This window comes from Pelodiscus sinensis, chromosome 5 (genome assembly GCF_052426305.1).
Source record: "Pelodiscus sinensis isolate ZL-2025 chromosome 5, ASM5242630v1, whole genome shotgun sequence".
NCBI classification, from domain to species: Eukaryota; Metazoa; Chordata; order Testudines; family Trionychidae; genus Pelodiscus; species Pelodiscus sinensis.
In genome coordinates, this window is record NC_143056.1 from 34,664,230 (window position 1) to 34,680,666 (window position 16,437).

The following is a 16,437-nucleotide window of genomic DNA, read 5'->3' on the forward strand; positions in this document are numbered from 1 at the left end:
AGCCACCCTACTGTGGACACGCTACTTAGAACTGTGTCAAATTCTTGCACTCTATAGGGACATGCACCTTTCTCTTTACAAAATTGGGTGCTAAAAAGTTAACGGTAATAAATTCTACCTTATCTCATAGTCTTAGTAGTTTATTGTCCATTCGTGTACAAGATTTCCTGCTCCTTATCAGTAGAATGTTTCCTTCTACCCAGTCCCTTTCATGTCACATGAAATGCAGGTGGCTGTTTTCAGAACTGTCTGGATGACTGTGGCATTGAAGATGTTCTTTAATCAATGAGTATTTTTAGCCATTATTATATTTGGTTTGTGCTTTTGTGATGTTCAGAGGTATTTTTAAACTCTGAGGTGGTACTCGTCTGAGCTCATAGGGAGGTAGGCATGTTGTACCAAAGAGCCATAATTACCAACTGCAAAGCTCAGCTGCAGGCGAAAAAAATACCCATCGTGTTTCACCTCTGCTCCAACTAATTTACTTGGTCTGCTGCTGCCTGTATTATTTTTTAAGTAAAAGGATACAATTTGTTTGCTGACAATATGCTGATTTAAATATGCCTTCAGGTATAGATTTTTCCATAAGCCAAGAAAAAAACATGGTATATCTGTTTGGCAGTTAATGCTGAAATTTACTAGCTCTCCATATCCATTGCAGATACAAACACAGTCTTAATTGTTCCATTTTTATTCTCACTGAAAACACAGTAAATCTTAATGGTTGTGCTTCATACATTAAGAGGGAATGTAGTAGCTGTAGGAAAAAATATTCAAAACACATTAAATTAGCAACTGTGTAATAATGTTTTCATGCTGTTCATCAGAATTTATATTGAAAGAGCAATTGTCCCAAAGTATTCTTAAAGTGGTTGGTCTGATGAAATTGTTTCCCTACCCCAAGATATTTCCATAATATGGTTTCCCCCTCTACTTCTGCCCTTCTCAGATTTTCAGAACTTGAAAACAAAATTTTTCCACGTTAATTACAGTGCTGGTTGAGAATGCGTTCTGTTGTTTTGGCTACAATACCAGCTCTCACACTGTTTGTTTATAGCTCTCTAAAAAGCCATTTTAATAAGGTCAGATTTGCAATTTAAATTAACTTTAATATTACTTGCAAGTGCCAGCATTATTTGTTTACGCAAGGGGTAAACATACTGAAAATTTATCATTTAAAAATACATTCCCTTGTTTTCTTTTCAAAATGGTGCATCTCAAGTAATAAACAGCCATGATTTTGTATAATATATTGCTTTTCGAAATGGGAGACAACTTAAAACAGGGAGATAAATCAGATAGTCAAGCTAAGCATTTGAGCTGAGGGAACAATTCACAGCAAACAATTTATTCTGCAAATTGAGCCCTTTCCCCTCCTCTTATGTATTCTGCAAGGAGCCTGCCATTTTAAAATGAATGTGATGACTATTTGGGATTGTCAGACAAATGTTTTTATAGACATATATCTGCTTATAGCTTACTTATGAACTGTTCACTGTGAATGGTCATTTCTGTACACGGTGTTATATCTTTGAGCTGTGTGACTGATCACCTAAGTCATGCGATATTGTTTTTGTTCTCATGTGAGATGACCTAAACTTTATAGGCCACTTCTGCTTTCACTCAAAACAAATTTGGTTTCATGCTTATCCATCTCTTTACCGTAGATATTTATAAAGTGTCTGGCCCACTCAAGATCATCTGAAGAAGCAGGGTTTTTTCCCCACGTAAGCTCATGATACTATATTTTTGTTAGTCTCTAAGGGTATGTCTACTCTACCCCGCTAGTTCGAACTAGTGGGGTAATGTAGGCATACCGCACTTGCAAATGAAGCCCGGGATTTGAATTTCCCAGGCTTCATTTGCATAAGCGGGGAGCCGCCATTTTTAAAACCCCGCTGGTTCGAACCCCGTGCAGCGCAGCTACACGGGGCTCGAACTAGGTAGTTCGGACGAGGTGTACCGGTAGTTCGGAATAGGAAGCCTAGTCCGAACTACCTAGTTCGAGCCCCGTGTAGCCGTGCTGCACAGGGTTCGAACCAGCGGGATTTTAAAAATGGCGGCTCCCCGCTTATGCAAATGAAGCCTGGGAAATTCAAATACCGGGCTTCATTTGCAAGTGCGGTATGTCTACATTACCCTCCTAGTTCGAACTAGGAGGGTAGTGTAGACATACCCTAAGGTGCCACAGGATAACTAATTTTTAAAGTTACATACTAACACAGCTACTCTCTGTAGCCTGATAGTGGCTATGTGCAGTATTTTTCATAGAAGAAACCAATTGCAGATTTTGAACATGAAATGAAATTTTGTTTTGCATTGAAATGAGCCTCAGCATTGGGCCAGAAATTTGTCTCTTGAAAAACTCCAGTGGCCCAACTTTGCAAACAGCATCTAAATAGGGCTGTGATTGTGGTCAAATTAAATTCTGTTTAGAAGTCTCTGAAATGTTTACTAGCTTTACTGAGCAATTTTAGTTTTTGACTCCAGAGCTAAAGGCGTAAGGTGCTGGATCCACAACGCTACTTCCATTCCTAAGTGCCATTTTTAGGTACCACTGCAAACTACAAACTCCTGCTTGGCTGCTGCCCAGTTGTGATGCTGAGTGTCATAGCATGTCACTTCTAGGCATTCAGAAAATGAATGTGATTCACAAAGCCTGAAAGAGGCACCTGGGTTCCTTATACAATGAAAGGGAACCATAGGTACGTTAGAACAGCTTAAAAGCCGGCTCTCCGCACATATCGGCTCCTGTATCCCCTCCCTTGCTGCTTCTGGAACAGAGGCAGCAAGGGGGGGGGGGGGAGGGAGAATGTGTGTAGGCAATAGGATTAACCAATATACCCAGGCTTATTGATTAATCATGAAGTCAACTACACGTTGACATCATTATTCCCAGCATCCAGGAAACAGAAGCTAGGGACACTTCACAGCATGGCTGTGAATCCTTGCACATCTTGGGTAATAAGTTCCTAGAGGATAGGTCTATCAATGGCTTATCTAAATCTTTTTTTTTTAACCCAGTTAGAGTCATGACCTTCACAACATTCTCTGGCAAAGAGTTCTATAGTTTGATTGTGCATTGTGTGGGGAAAAAATACAATAAAAATTACAACCAATATTATTACATGAGCCCAAGCTCAGATGTCCTGGCTGAAGCCCTCGGGCTTTGGCTTCAGCCCTGTCCAGCATGCTTTAGGCTTCAACTTTAGTCCCACTATGTTTAATACTGGTCGTGTTGACCCCATTCAAATGGGGTCATGATTCACTTTGGGGTCCAGAACTACAGTTTGAGAACTGCTGTTTTAGAGCTGCCACTGATGAAGAATATATATTATATGTTGTTACTTTTAAATTTAATTTAATTTAGTTTTGAATTTAGAGTCAAGGATGGAGATCAAATGGACAGCTGTGGAGACTGAAGTTATTTATCCATAAAACAGATCTATTACAAGCCATGGAAGTTCAAATAGCTCTATCAACATGCCTTCCTTCATCCAGAAGGATTACTACTATGGTTGAAATGATACTTAAGTCTACGTGTTTCATCAGAGATTGCCAGCCTGGGTATCTGTCAGTGATTGTGGTTTTCTGTGGGGGACACCTGTCTGCTGAGTTTCCTGATGCTATATAGGTCACCATAAAGCCATCCAGTAGGAAGGACTTTTGGGCACTGCTGGGGCTAGAGTCTAACTGAGTGACTTATTGGTGAAGAGACCTTTGTTGCATTTCTTGGACATGGTGCAAAATTTTGGCCTTCAGTTCTCTGTGCTTCAATTTCCCCCTTGTAATGAGGTACATGTTACTTCTCCAGATCTGTTGTCACCAGCCTGCATTGCTGGAAGAGATCCCCATTGCTAACGTGGGTTTAGGCCACCATCTTCTGCTTGAAGATACTTTCCTGCCAGACTGGGATTGGCCATTGCCTGCATATCACAGAGAATCTCCATCTTGCTATGGGAGGGGAGGCATTTGGCCATTAGTTGCCTTCTCTTGTGGGACTTGCTGCTGCTGAAAGGTAAGTTATCAGACCACAAACTGCCTTTTACAGAGTTTTCTGCTGTGAAAGAAGCTCTAGCCCCCCAAAATCCAAGAAGACACTGCTAATGTGAGCCCAGGGGACAATGTTCCTCCCCTGAGGATCCCTGCTCTCGGACCAAAGTCTCAGTTGGCTTTCCCTTAATATACCCGGTCAATAGGAGTCTGTTGTCACATGCCCTGGTAAGGGAGTGTGGGAATTCTGGCTTAGTTTATTAATATAGTTCATAAATATCCATGTGACTTTCCCCTTTGTGTAGTTGTGTATTGCTTAAAGCTATGAGAACTATATAAGTCTGATTTTTTTGTTGTTTGTGTCTATGCAGAATATATTTAATATCTTGCTTGTACTTAAGTGGAAGATGAGAAGAGATGTTAATTCCATTCAAAATGTCACGTCTGTCAAAAGAACTGAGAGAATTTAACAAATCCCCTGCCGGGTTCTTCCTTTAGCAGAGTCAGAAGATAGTCTTTAAATTATGCAAGATTTCATTGTTAAAAAATTTTGCCTCACTGTTTTAATAAGTCAGCGGGAGAAGGTGCTGCACATAGTTGCTGCAACAATATATGTACTGACAAATAGTGCTCTGAAAAGAAAGGGGTTAAACAGATTTTATTAGATTTTTAGGGTAAAAATGTTCACTCTAATATGAAATTATGAAGTCTGCCTATTAACCACTCCTTGGTCATTTTTGAAATATAAATGAGCCATAGCAGCTTATCCAAGCTCTTCAGATCCAAGTTCTTTCAAAGTTTCTGTAGCATTTGGGATCTGAATAGTCAGCTTGTGATAGAGGGATATACAGTGATAAAATTCAGATTCAGATAAGAATTTCTCAAGTTCTAGGGTATGGATTTTGATGTTTTCAATCCAGTCCTCTCTGCTTTTCCAATATACTTCCTAAACCTTTGGTATTTCTAATCAAACCCTTAATGCCATGGCTAAAAGCAGATTGAGGGGCAAGTATTCAGAACACAATGCAATGAGGGAAATCACAACAGTGTACACTTGTAGGATTTGGAGTGCACAACATCTGAGAGCCCAAATCAGGTGAGAGTTCTAACTACCCTCTTGGGATACCTGCTTTACTCTTCAAATAACATTTCTTTTTGTGTTGTTGTGTATAAGTGGTGTCATCATACAGACAATAGTAAAGAGAACTTCTGTAAATAGATTCACAAAAGGACTTAGGCATCAAACTGCCACTTAGGTACCCAAATCCCAGAATCAGCCCTCAGTGGGAGTCAGAGCCCCCCTCTTCAGTTGCCCCCAAACCTTGTAGGTATTTAAACTTATTTGATGCCTATTTTTTTGTTGTATAAGTTCCCTCTGTCTGTGTTTCTGTATTTCAGTGATGTATAAACCAGGGGAAGATAGACATGGCTCTGCCAACTCAACTGTGCTTTCTGCTCTGACCTCACCTACTAGGTGGGGCCTCTTTAGAAAAGTGTATGCTAATTAGCTGTGAGGGAGGGGGTGATACAGCCGCTCTTTCATATTTAATTTAGTTATCCACAGAGTGAGGAGCTCAGCAAGAGACGTTGAGGAAGCCTCCTGCTAATATCTGTGGCTAGAGCGCTCATGTGAGAGGTGGGAGATCCTAGTTCAAATCCTTTCTTCTCCTCAGGCAGAAGGGGGAATTGAAAGGGTCTCCCACACCACAGCTGAGTGATGAGCGGTGGGCATTTCTCATGCAGTTATCCATAGCTGAACAACTTCAACAGGAGAGATTTGGGGAGCCCCACATCAGAATAGTCTATAGCCCAGTGCTTTGGGCACTCTCCTGAGGATGGAAGATCCCTATTCAAATTCCTTCTCCCACCTGAGGTGGAGAGGGGATGAGAAGCAGGGTGGGGGGAGGAGTTGCCACAGCCTAGGTGAGCACCCTGAGACAATGCATTTTTAAAGAAGGTCCAGGTGTTCCTCTGTCCCACCTGCTGGCTTCTTGCTATAATGGGGTAGGCATCATATGCCAGGAGAGGGTTTGCAGTTAGGGAAGCACCTAGCTTCAAGAGAGAGGGCTGAACATGCACTGTTGGCATCTCCCATTGGCTATCTTAGACATCCAGCTGCCTAGAGTGCTGGCTTTCATGAAGTCTCTTTCAAGATCCCAACCTCCATCTCTCCTCATGCATTGTATAGCGACCCTAGGCACTTAACCCAGGCTTTGTGAATCCCAGTGATTTTTCTAGGTGCCTAAAAGTTAGGTGGAGTAGTGCTCAGCATCACTGCACCTACGTTCCTTTGCAAATTTGCTGACAGGGAGGGTAAAGGGGGGCAACTGCCCCAGGACCCAGTGATTCAAAAGGGCCCAGGGCCCCTGGCAGCAGCAGCAGCAGTTACAGCTCCATGTTCTTTAAATTGATGCCAGAGCCCCACGTGGCTTTGAGGACTGGCTGGGAGGGGGCGGGAGGACACAGCACAGAGGGCCCAGCTAGAGGCCCCACCCCTTCTGGGGGCACAGGACTGCCCTCCTCCACACCTTGCCAAGGTCCCAGCAAGTGTGCTTTTTTCACCTTTCCCTGAAACATTTAGTCTTCGGCTCCCCTGGAGATAAGATACCAGACTTGATTGTCCAACAATGTGTTTCATTTTGGGAATTTTTCTGTTCCTTAGAAGACACTTGCTCATCTGACATTACTTACTTACATTTGTGCTGCTTGTTTCCATGTGTCTCACTAGAGGCTACTGACCGTTGTGCAGAGGGCAGGGTGGGGGCAGGCAGCATGTGAGTGGCCCTTGAAGGAGTGCTCAAGAAGTCTGCTGCCATTGCCCGGTTGTTCAGCACCCTCCCACGACAGGAACTGCTGAGCTCTCTGTGTTCAGGGACATGCAGAGGGAAGTCACTTTCAGGGCTGTGGAGAAACTTGCCAGACCCCAGGACAACGTGGGAGGGGGCCTGGCTCCTTGCCTCCAGAGGGGGAAGGGGCAGGGCTAGGGCGAGGCTCCCTTAGCCAGCCTGTCAGGGTACCCAGAGTGCACCTCTCAGGGTACCCAGAGTGCACCTCACAGGGCTCCATCAGCGATTTAAAGGGCCTTGGGCTCTGGCTACTTCCATTGCCACTATAGCAGCAGTGGCTAGGAGCTCTGGGTCCCAGGGCAGCTGCTCCCCTTGCCCTCCTCACCTCAGTGGCCCTGGTCTTTTTTATCACTCACTTGGAATTCTAAGTAGTGAAACTGGGGAAGGAATAGTGGATCATGACTTCAGCATCTCTGCATTGACCCCTAGAGTAGGATTGACATTCCAGGAGGGCATCTGCTGCATGCTATACTATGCTCAGGACTGCCACCTCAGGATTGTGGTACGAATGCAGTGATACATCCCAGTGCAATGAACCTAGGACTCCTGCCCAGTCTGTTCACTGACTTGCTGTGTGACTTCAGGCAACTTACTTAATCACTGTGCCTTAAATCCTTCATCTGTAAAAAAGAGGCTAATATTTACCTACTTCAGAGGAAAGAGCTGGGCTTTAATGAATATTTGCAAAGCGCTGTGTGATCCTGTGATGAAAGGAGTTCTACTAGTAAGCACATTATTATGCTCTGTTCTTCCCCTATTTCATGAATGACCAGCAATTTGCATAACCGTGCATAAAGTCTTAAACTAGTCACAATTTGGCCATTTTTTTTTACCTAGACCACTCTGGTCACCTATTTATTCAATTGGCATGGCATGCAAGGGATGATCAGACACTGTAATGAAACAGATGCCAGCTCCAAAAGCAGTTGAGCCAAGAACACTTAGAATAAGTGATTTTTCCAACTTAACAGACTGCTGATAAAAAGGGAAAGACAAATGAAGCTCATAATTCCTCCACCATTTGCACTCTCTGGTAGTGAGGCATACCAAGTTGCTGAGCAGTATTTGAAATGCACCCATCTCATTATTTGTCATAAAAAGCACCAGGTTAGATAAAATACAGTGAAAGCAATGTTTAAAATGAAGTGCAACGAAGCACTGCAAGTCAATGAGACCACTCTCCTTGTAGGTTTGTTACCTTTGATCAGTTATTATGTGATGAGAATTTGAAACTAAATTAAAAAACTCTGTGCCACAGAAAATGTAAATGTAAAAATGTTAATTGCGGTTTCATTACATATCAATTATTGACATGGCTGTCATGACCGTTTCTTCTGGAGATAGTGTAAGGCCAGATTCTGAATTTATGGCTTAAAAAGAAGCATTGTCTTCTTTGGGACTATGGAAAGATGGCAAGACTTAACTCATTGTTTGATGAACTAATTTTGAATCTACTTGAATGTGATGGGTTGGAAAGTTTGACTGGAACTGAGATCTTACTGGGTTCACATTCTACTTAAAAGGTGAAAAGGAAGAGAGGTGAAGAAAGAAGAAAAATATACAATCACAGATGGTGTGAAACATTGACAATCAGAAGAAGAGTGTGAAAAATGAATACAGGCAGTCCCCGGGTTACGTACAAGATAGGGACTGTAGGTTTATTCTTAAGTTGAATCTGTATGTAACTCGGAACTGGCGTCCAGATTCAGCCGCTGCTGAAACTGATCAGTTTCAACAGCGGCTGAATCTGGATGCCAGTTCCGACTTACATACAGATTCAACTTAAGAACCCCAGGCTCCACGGCTTTGCTCTGCTTTGCTCCCCGTCCCCCTGGTCTGCAGACCAGGGGGACGGGGAGCAAAGCGGCGGAACACGGGCTGTCCGCTGCCCGCGTGTTCCACCGCTTTGCTTCCTCTCCCTGGTCTACTGGAGACCAGGGAGAGGGAGGGCCCCGTTCGTAACTGCGGATCCGACATAAGTCGGATCCGCGTAACTCGGGGACTGCCTGTACAAGGTAACTGAGCATAAAGTTAGAGTGAGGGCCAAGAACAGAATTCTTATTGTCCTATGCACAGGGGCCAACTTTGCTTTCTGAGATTGTTGTTTTGTCCTTGATTCAGAGCATGGGCTTCCCTCTAGCTTATGGAACATGTTGCAGTTTAAATTATGGGATACACATTTTTGAGACACTGCCTACTTTAGGAAGCCTCAAAATTATTTGGCAAGATACAGCATACTCCATTAAATTGACCCTTCACATTTATGGAAACTTTGTAAAATGCATGGCCAGTAATACACAGACATCAGGTGGAAGGGTTGTAGAGGGAAATAGATCATAGAATCATAGAATACTAGAACTGGAATGGAGCTTCAGAGATCATCAAATCCAATTCCCTGCCCTCATGGAAGGACCAAGCACTGTCTAGACCATCCCTGATAGATGTCTATCCAACCTGCTCTTAAAAATCTCCTGTGGTGGAAATTCCACAACCTCCTTAAGCAATTTATTCCAGTGTTTAACCACTCGAGCTATGTTTTTTCGGCAAAATGGCTATTTTTCTGAAAAAACTTCACTTACATCCCCATTGCAATCACTTTTTCTTGCAAAAAAAATTGGGAGAGGGTTTTTTCCAACATTGGTACACCTCTTCCTATGAGGAAGAAGCCTTTTTCTGAAAGAGCTCTTTTGGAAAAAGACGTGTGTGGGTGGGTAAGAGGGAGTTCTTTTGAAATAAGAGGAAAGAGGAAAAAGCGCAGGTATCCTGGTGACCACTCCGTCCATAATAATCACAGCTTAAATGCGAGAGTGTGTCCATTCAGTGTGGACTCTATCTTTCGAAAAATAAGTTTGCTTTTCGATGCACTTTGGCAGTGTGGATGCTTTCTTTCAGAAGAAGTTTTTTCAGGAAATCTCATCCGGAAAAGCTTCTTCCGAAAGAAGCCTGCAGTCTAGACATAGCCGCTGACAGTTTGGAAGTTTTTCCTAATGTCCAACCTAAACCTCCTTTGCAGCAATTTAAGCCCATTGCTTCTTGTCCTATCATCAGAGACCAAGGAGAACAATGTTTCTTCCTCTTCCTTGTAACACCCTTTTAGATACTTGAAAACTGCTATCATGTCCCCTCTCAGTGTTCTCTTTTCCAAACTAAACAAGCCCAATTCCTTTAGCCTTCCCTCATAGCTCATGTTTTCTAGACCTTTAATCATTTTTGTTGCACTTCTGTGGACCTTCTCCAATTTCTCCACATCTTTGTTTCTTTTCACCTAACAATTTATTCTTTTACATAATGGGGGTGACATCTTACAATGTAAGATTAAGATCACGAGCTTATGAATGTAGAGACTGAAGTTGTGAGAGAGAGATTTTATACAGTGAATATATATATTTTTAAAACTAGGGGGCATTTCCAGCAGCTAACATAAGACCACATCATCCCTATTCTAATCTTAAAGAATAAGATTTTGGTGGACAGATCCTGAGAACTTACCTTAATGCAGCATCATAACAAGGACAGAAGAAAGTTTGATTTTAAATAATTTATTATAGAGTCATAGCTTTTAAGGTTAGAAGGGACCATTATCTAGTCTGACCTCCTGTATAACAAAGGCTATCAGATTTCAGACAGTAATTGCTGCACCAACACCAATAATTGTGTTCCAGCTAGACAATATATTTTAGAAAGAGAGTAAATCTTGATTTAAAAGTAAACAGTGAAGAATCCTTCACATTCTGATGGTTAATTACCCTCAGTGTTAAACATGTAGTCTCCATCCAACTCAACCATTTTTATTTTCCTGCAATGTATAGATCTCTTCAGCACTTATGTTGTCTTTCACATGGTTGAAAGGCCATGCTCAAAGAGTAGTTCTCAATGGTTTACTGTCAAACTGGGAGGATGTATCTAGTGGGGTGTTACATGGTCAGTCCAACATCTGCAACTTGTCAATATTTTCATTAATGATATAAAGAATGCAGTGGAGCGTGTGCTTATAAAATCTGGGAGGGGGCACAAGCACCTTAGAGGACAGGTGTACAGTTCAAAACAACCTCAACAAATTGAAGAATTGACTTGTAATCAAGATGAAGTTCAAAACAGGAAAGTGCTAAATACTTCACTTAGGAAGGAAAAGTTAGTTACAGTTATAAAATGGGAAATAAATGGAGAGGCAGTAGTATGCTGAAAAAGATCATTCTGTTACACTGGTTCACGAATTGCAAATAAGCCAACAGTGCGGAGTAGGTTGCAAAAAAGGCTAATATTCTGGGCGTATTAACAGGAAAGTTGTACATAAGACACAGGAAGTAATTGTCCCTCTGTAGTGAGCACTGGTGAGGCCTCAGCTGGAGTACTGTGTGCTGTTCTGGGTTCCACACTTTAGGAAAGATGTGAACATATTAGAGAGTCCAGAGAGAAGCAACAAAAATGCTAAAAGGTGTAGAAAAGCTGATCTATGAGGAAAGGTTAAAAAAATTTGATATGTTTAGTCTTGAGAAAAGAAGAGTGAGTGGGAACCTGTTAACAGTCTTCGAATATGTTAAGGTCTATTGTAAACAGGACAGTGTACAATTACTCTCAATGTTCATTGCAGATAGGGCAAAAAGTAATGGGCTTAATATGTTGCAAGGGAGACTTATGGGGGAAAAAAGCCTTTTAACTATACAAGTAGCTAAGTTATGGAATAGGTTTAGAATAGAGATTGTGGCTTCCCTGTTAGTGGAGGTTTTTAATAATAGGTTGGACAAAGACCTGCTAAGGATGGTCTAGATGTACTTGGTCCTCCTTCAGTGCAGGAGACTGAGCTTGGTGATGTTGAGGGGACCTCTGGAAGGGATCTCGCTTTCTATGCCAGAGTTGGGATAAAATTACATTACACCTACCAGCATGACTGCTGTTACCAGATGTTGGAGGCTAATTAGGATGGGCAACAACTATTTTGGGTGAGACATGCTGTGATCTCTAACTGGCACTGTGAATCAGCTCTGAACATAAATCAAACCTGAAGTGCAGCCAGCCATGTCTGATTTCTCACTTGCTTTGTGTCTGGCAGCTTTAGCTTTGGTGGCAATCATTCCCAATGTCATTGCTTGTGTATGTGTATACATTGACGAGGAGGGGAGCTTTCAGGCAGATGACTTTGCTGTGTTAGGAATCATAAGAAGCCTTATTTCTATATTATCTTGCCATGATCAGATCAAGCAGAGAGTATTTGAACTGAATGATCTTAGGCTGTGTGTATGTTAGTCTTTTCCATTAATGGCTAATACTGGTGGAACTCCACTGGTGATGAAAACAATGGTAAAAGACCATGTTGTCTAACCTTGCGGATAACCAAGATATGTAATAGTTAGTGCTCATAGTCACTGTGGCAATCAACAGGCCAGCGGCAATGGTGGAAAATATTAGGTTTTTTTTTAAGCTAGCGCAGACAAAGCCTCAGTGGGGTTGAGCTGCTCTCTACTGAACACAACTCATGCAGAAATGCATCAACGCACATTGTGGCAAGCCAGGAGAAAAGAGAGTGCAATTTCTTTTTCCTTCTTGCTTCTTGAGTCACATAGCATATCTACTTTTACACCAGTTGTTTCACTTCTTTTGTTTTAGGTCTGGGCTTACAGCTTTCAGGCACAGTCTGGATTATGAATTTTAGGGGAATGTCACAACCATGAAACCACCTTGGATAGGGGTAGGAAACTTTTTTGGGGTTGGAGCCATTGACCCATAGAAAAATCAGTCAGGGGCCAGGCACAAGTGAGAAGCAAAAAACTCCAAACAAACAAAAAAAACCCACCCCTAAACACTCACTCCAAGAAGGAGAAAGACACTCCCCACATTACTATTGCACACCAGAGCCTAGGGCTGCCCAGGCTATTAGATTTTGTGTGCTCCAGCTCCGTGGGGGAGTCAGCGTGGGGACTGGAGTGCCAGCATGGGCTCCCTAACGCTAGATTCAATCAAGCTGGAGACTGCATCTGGCCCCTGGGCCTTAGTTTTCCCACCCCATACCTAGGAGCTTCACAATTGTCATGGCCACAACAGGGACATTTTGCAGTTCCTGGTAACAGCAAGGCTAGAACCCTGATTCTGCTGCACACTCTCTGTCTCTCCCTCCATGTAAACATATATTTTGAACACCATTTTTACGGTCTAGGCCGCAATGAGTACTCAATTGAAGAGTCCAATTGATTCAAACTCCTTGGGTGAGTAATTGCTCATCAGAGTGAGACCGGACTCCATGGTCTAGCCCTGTAAAGGACCCAATCCTGCAGTCCTCACTCAAGCAAATCTGCTATTGAAATTAGTGACGACATTGCCAATGGGCTGCACTAAGTGATGAAAGACATGCTGGCTCCTGAGAAGGATATTTGGTGCTACTGTCTGTCTAGGGTAGATGTCTATCGACAATTAAATATTTCCAGTTGTCCTCTGCTGCTCAAACCTGACTACTGATTTTCCAGCTGGGAAAGCCACAGCAGCTACTTGGCAGTGAATCAATGGCAAAAAAAAAAAGATTTATAGTCTGAACATTTCCTGCCTCCCAAATTGAGCATGAATCCGAGCAGCAGGCGGCTGTTGTATGTCCAGTTACAAGGGTAAACAAATGATGGACAAAATCCTGTGCACCCAAATAAATTCAGAAGCAAAGTTACTAAGAGTAAACCTGCCTTGGAATGGGTTAGATTAATGAAATGGTTAGATTAATGTGTTGCCTTCATCCAACTGGGAAATATACCTGGCCACTTTTGTTATTTGAACCTCTTATGTCTGGATGGATATGGGGAACTCCAAAGATTTAGAGCTTGAGTGTGATCACATTTATACCAGCAGGATTGTCTCCCATGTAACCATGCTGGCTTCCATAACATTTCACTTGATTTACATTGATGTAAGTGGGCTCAGAACCAGACAGAATCCAGAACCCATTGTTATCTGGAGGGTGACACTGAGGAGGTGGAACAAGGCCATTTTCAGTAAGTGAACAGTATGGAATTGAAGGTGCAGATAAAGAGGTTATGTGGCAGCTCAGTATACTTGGAGGGTTTCAAAAGCTTTTTCATAGAGTGGACACAGTAGAGCAGGGGTAGGCAAAATGGCCTCTGCAGGCCAGATCCAGCCTATCAATTGGGTTGAACCAGCCCGTGGAGGCCCTGTCTCTCCCATGTCCTCAAGCCAATTAGGGCCTAGGGAGCGAGGGGAAGCGCAAGAAGTTTCCTCTATCCTGCCAGGAGCACGCGGCGCTTTGAAGCGCTGCATGCTCCTGGCAGGGAGGAGGAGACTTCACATGCTCTGCTGCCCCCAAGCCCTGATTGGCCTGGGGGCAGGAGGAGTGTGCAAAGTTTCCTTCGCCCTACCCCCACCCTGAGAAGAGCACACGGCACTTAGAAGTGTTGCATGCTCCTGGAAGGGTAGAAGGAGGCTTTGTGTGCTCCCCCGCCCCCAGGCCCTGATTAGCCTGGAGGTGGGGGAGCATGGGAAGTCTCTTCCCACCTCAGGAGCATGGGTGCTTAATGGGAAGGGTGGGGCAAAGGAGCTTCTCCACTCCCAGACCAATCATGGTCTATGAGTATGGAAACCTGAAGCATCCTGGTGCCACTTCACTTTTTCAAACCTTTTCTCTACTGGGGGGGCTATGTAGATCTCCCACATTTCAGGTGAGTGCTCTAATCCCTGGGCAAAGATTTACAAGGTGGCAGCCACAACCATCTCCTTTCACATCCTCCTCTTATGGTTTGTGTGGAATGAAGTAGCCACTTAACTCATTCCCAGAAGAAACTGAAGCATCTGACCAAGGACTGGGGAAAGCTTGGATTGCTAATTCATGGATTGCTAAGCAGAGCTAGACTCCTCTCTGCAGCCTGGATTTAGGTGCCTATTTCTGAGATGAGGCTGCGGCATTGCATACTGATGTCTCCCACTGGTTAGGTTAGGTGAGGAGCTTGCTAGCATGCTGGCTTTTATGGATCACATTCTCAGTTGCTTGTCTCTCCCCACTTGTATAGGAGACTGGGTGCCTAACTCAACTTTCTCCACCATGGTGGTGTTCCTGTGACTTTTTTAGGCACCAAAAAGCTGGGCACTATTATGCTCAGCATTGCAATGCTTAAATCCCTTTGTAGATTCCTCCCTTTATTTCCTACCCTGCCATTTGGCCATGTGGACCTCTCTCTCTTCCCATTTGGGCTTATACATGAGTTGTAGAAGCTGGGTTTCAGAGAAGAAAATGTAAGTATGTATCATGGTTTTACTCCTGAAAACTCTTTTCTCTGCATCTCCTAAGGCAGCAGTTATCAAACTTTTTGGGCTCTGGAGCCTTTTACGTGTGTAAAAGTGTATGCGGAGCCCTAGCAGTCCACTGACTGTATGTGTTGTGCCTATCGATGTTTCCAGTTTGTCAACCTCGTGGAACCCCTGGAGATTTTTCGTGGAGCCCTGCGGCTCCGCGGAGCACAGTTTGAGAAACACTTCCCTAAGAAATACAGTTCTGTCTGGAGAGCATTCACAGCCTGGAACATAGTGGGCAGGGCCATGGAGTTCAAGGAATGTGATCAGAAGATCTATGAATTGCCACAGTACAGGTCTGCCAGCCAAATGTCCTACTCATGGTCCTACAGAGGCAATGGCCACTAGTACAAACCATGGTATGGAGGACTGATTGCACAGGAACCCCTTCCTCTGCCACTGGGCTGAGGGGAGAAGTCCATTTTGCTTTTTTTCTTTGAAATTCTCTGAACAAGGCCCATTTTAATTGGTGTTCACAGAAAAGCCTGGTGGTGAAGTACTTGAAATAGTTCACTTGATGAGAACTTTTCTTTAAAACATACTGAGATTTTGTTCCATTTCTGGCTCACTCTCCACAGAGGTATGTTGCTTTATCAGTTACTGAATTAGGGGATGTCCATGCTGGAGTGTTAAATCAGGGAGTGACAAGGCAATTCTACTAATGAAAATGACTTTCTGAAAGAATATTGTAACCAGGGCATCACGTCAATAGTGAACGGGTGTGATTCATGTTTAACTGATATTTGCGATGACTTCCATTTAAAAGGCTTGCTCTATAATTGAACTGGAAGTTGTTAACATATTGCAAAGGTCCTTGTACACAGGCAGACTTCAATGGAAGTGAGTGCCAAACTCATTTAAAGGGGCACTTTACTAAATGGATTTGTAATATATCGTCCTATTACTGTGCATGTCGTCTGACTAATGTATACTTATCTGATTTGTGCTGATTCTCACTTACTTTTAAATTAAAGGGTAATGATAGAATCATAAGAATTAGAGCTGACAAAGACATATTATATCATCTAGTCTATTTCCCCTGTCAGTGTGTCCCTGACTGCTTCAGCCAGTTCTTTTTAAAGAGTGGACTCACCACTCCCTTGGGAGGCGATAATGCACCCAAAGAGATCATGCTGATGCAAAGTTTGTCCTTAAACTTAGCCCAACTTTTTCTTTACTTATTTTCACCCCCATATATAATGTACAGTTATCAGGCTGATCCAAAGTCCTTTGACATTAATGGGCTTGGGCGCTGTGTGTGTTCTGTTAGTTCAGTTGCAGAGAAGAAAGAGGATGTAAATGACTAGTTTGCTTCTGA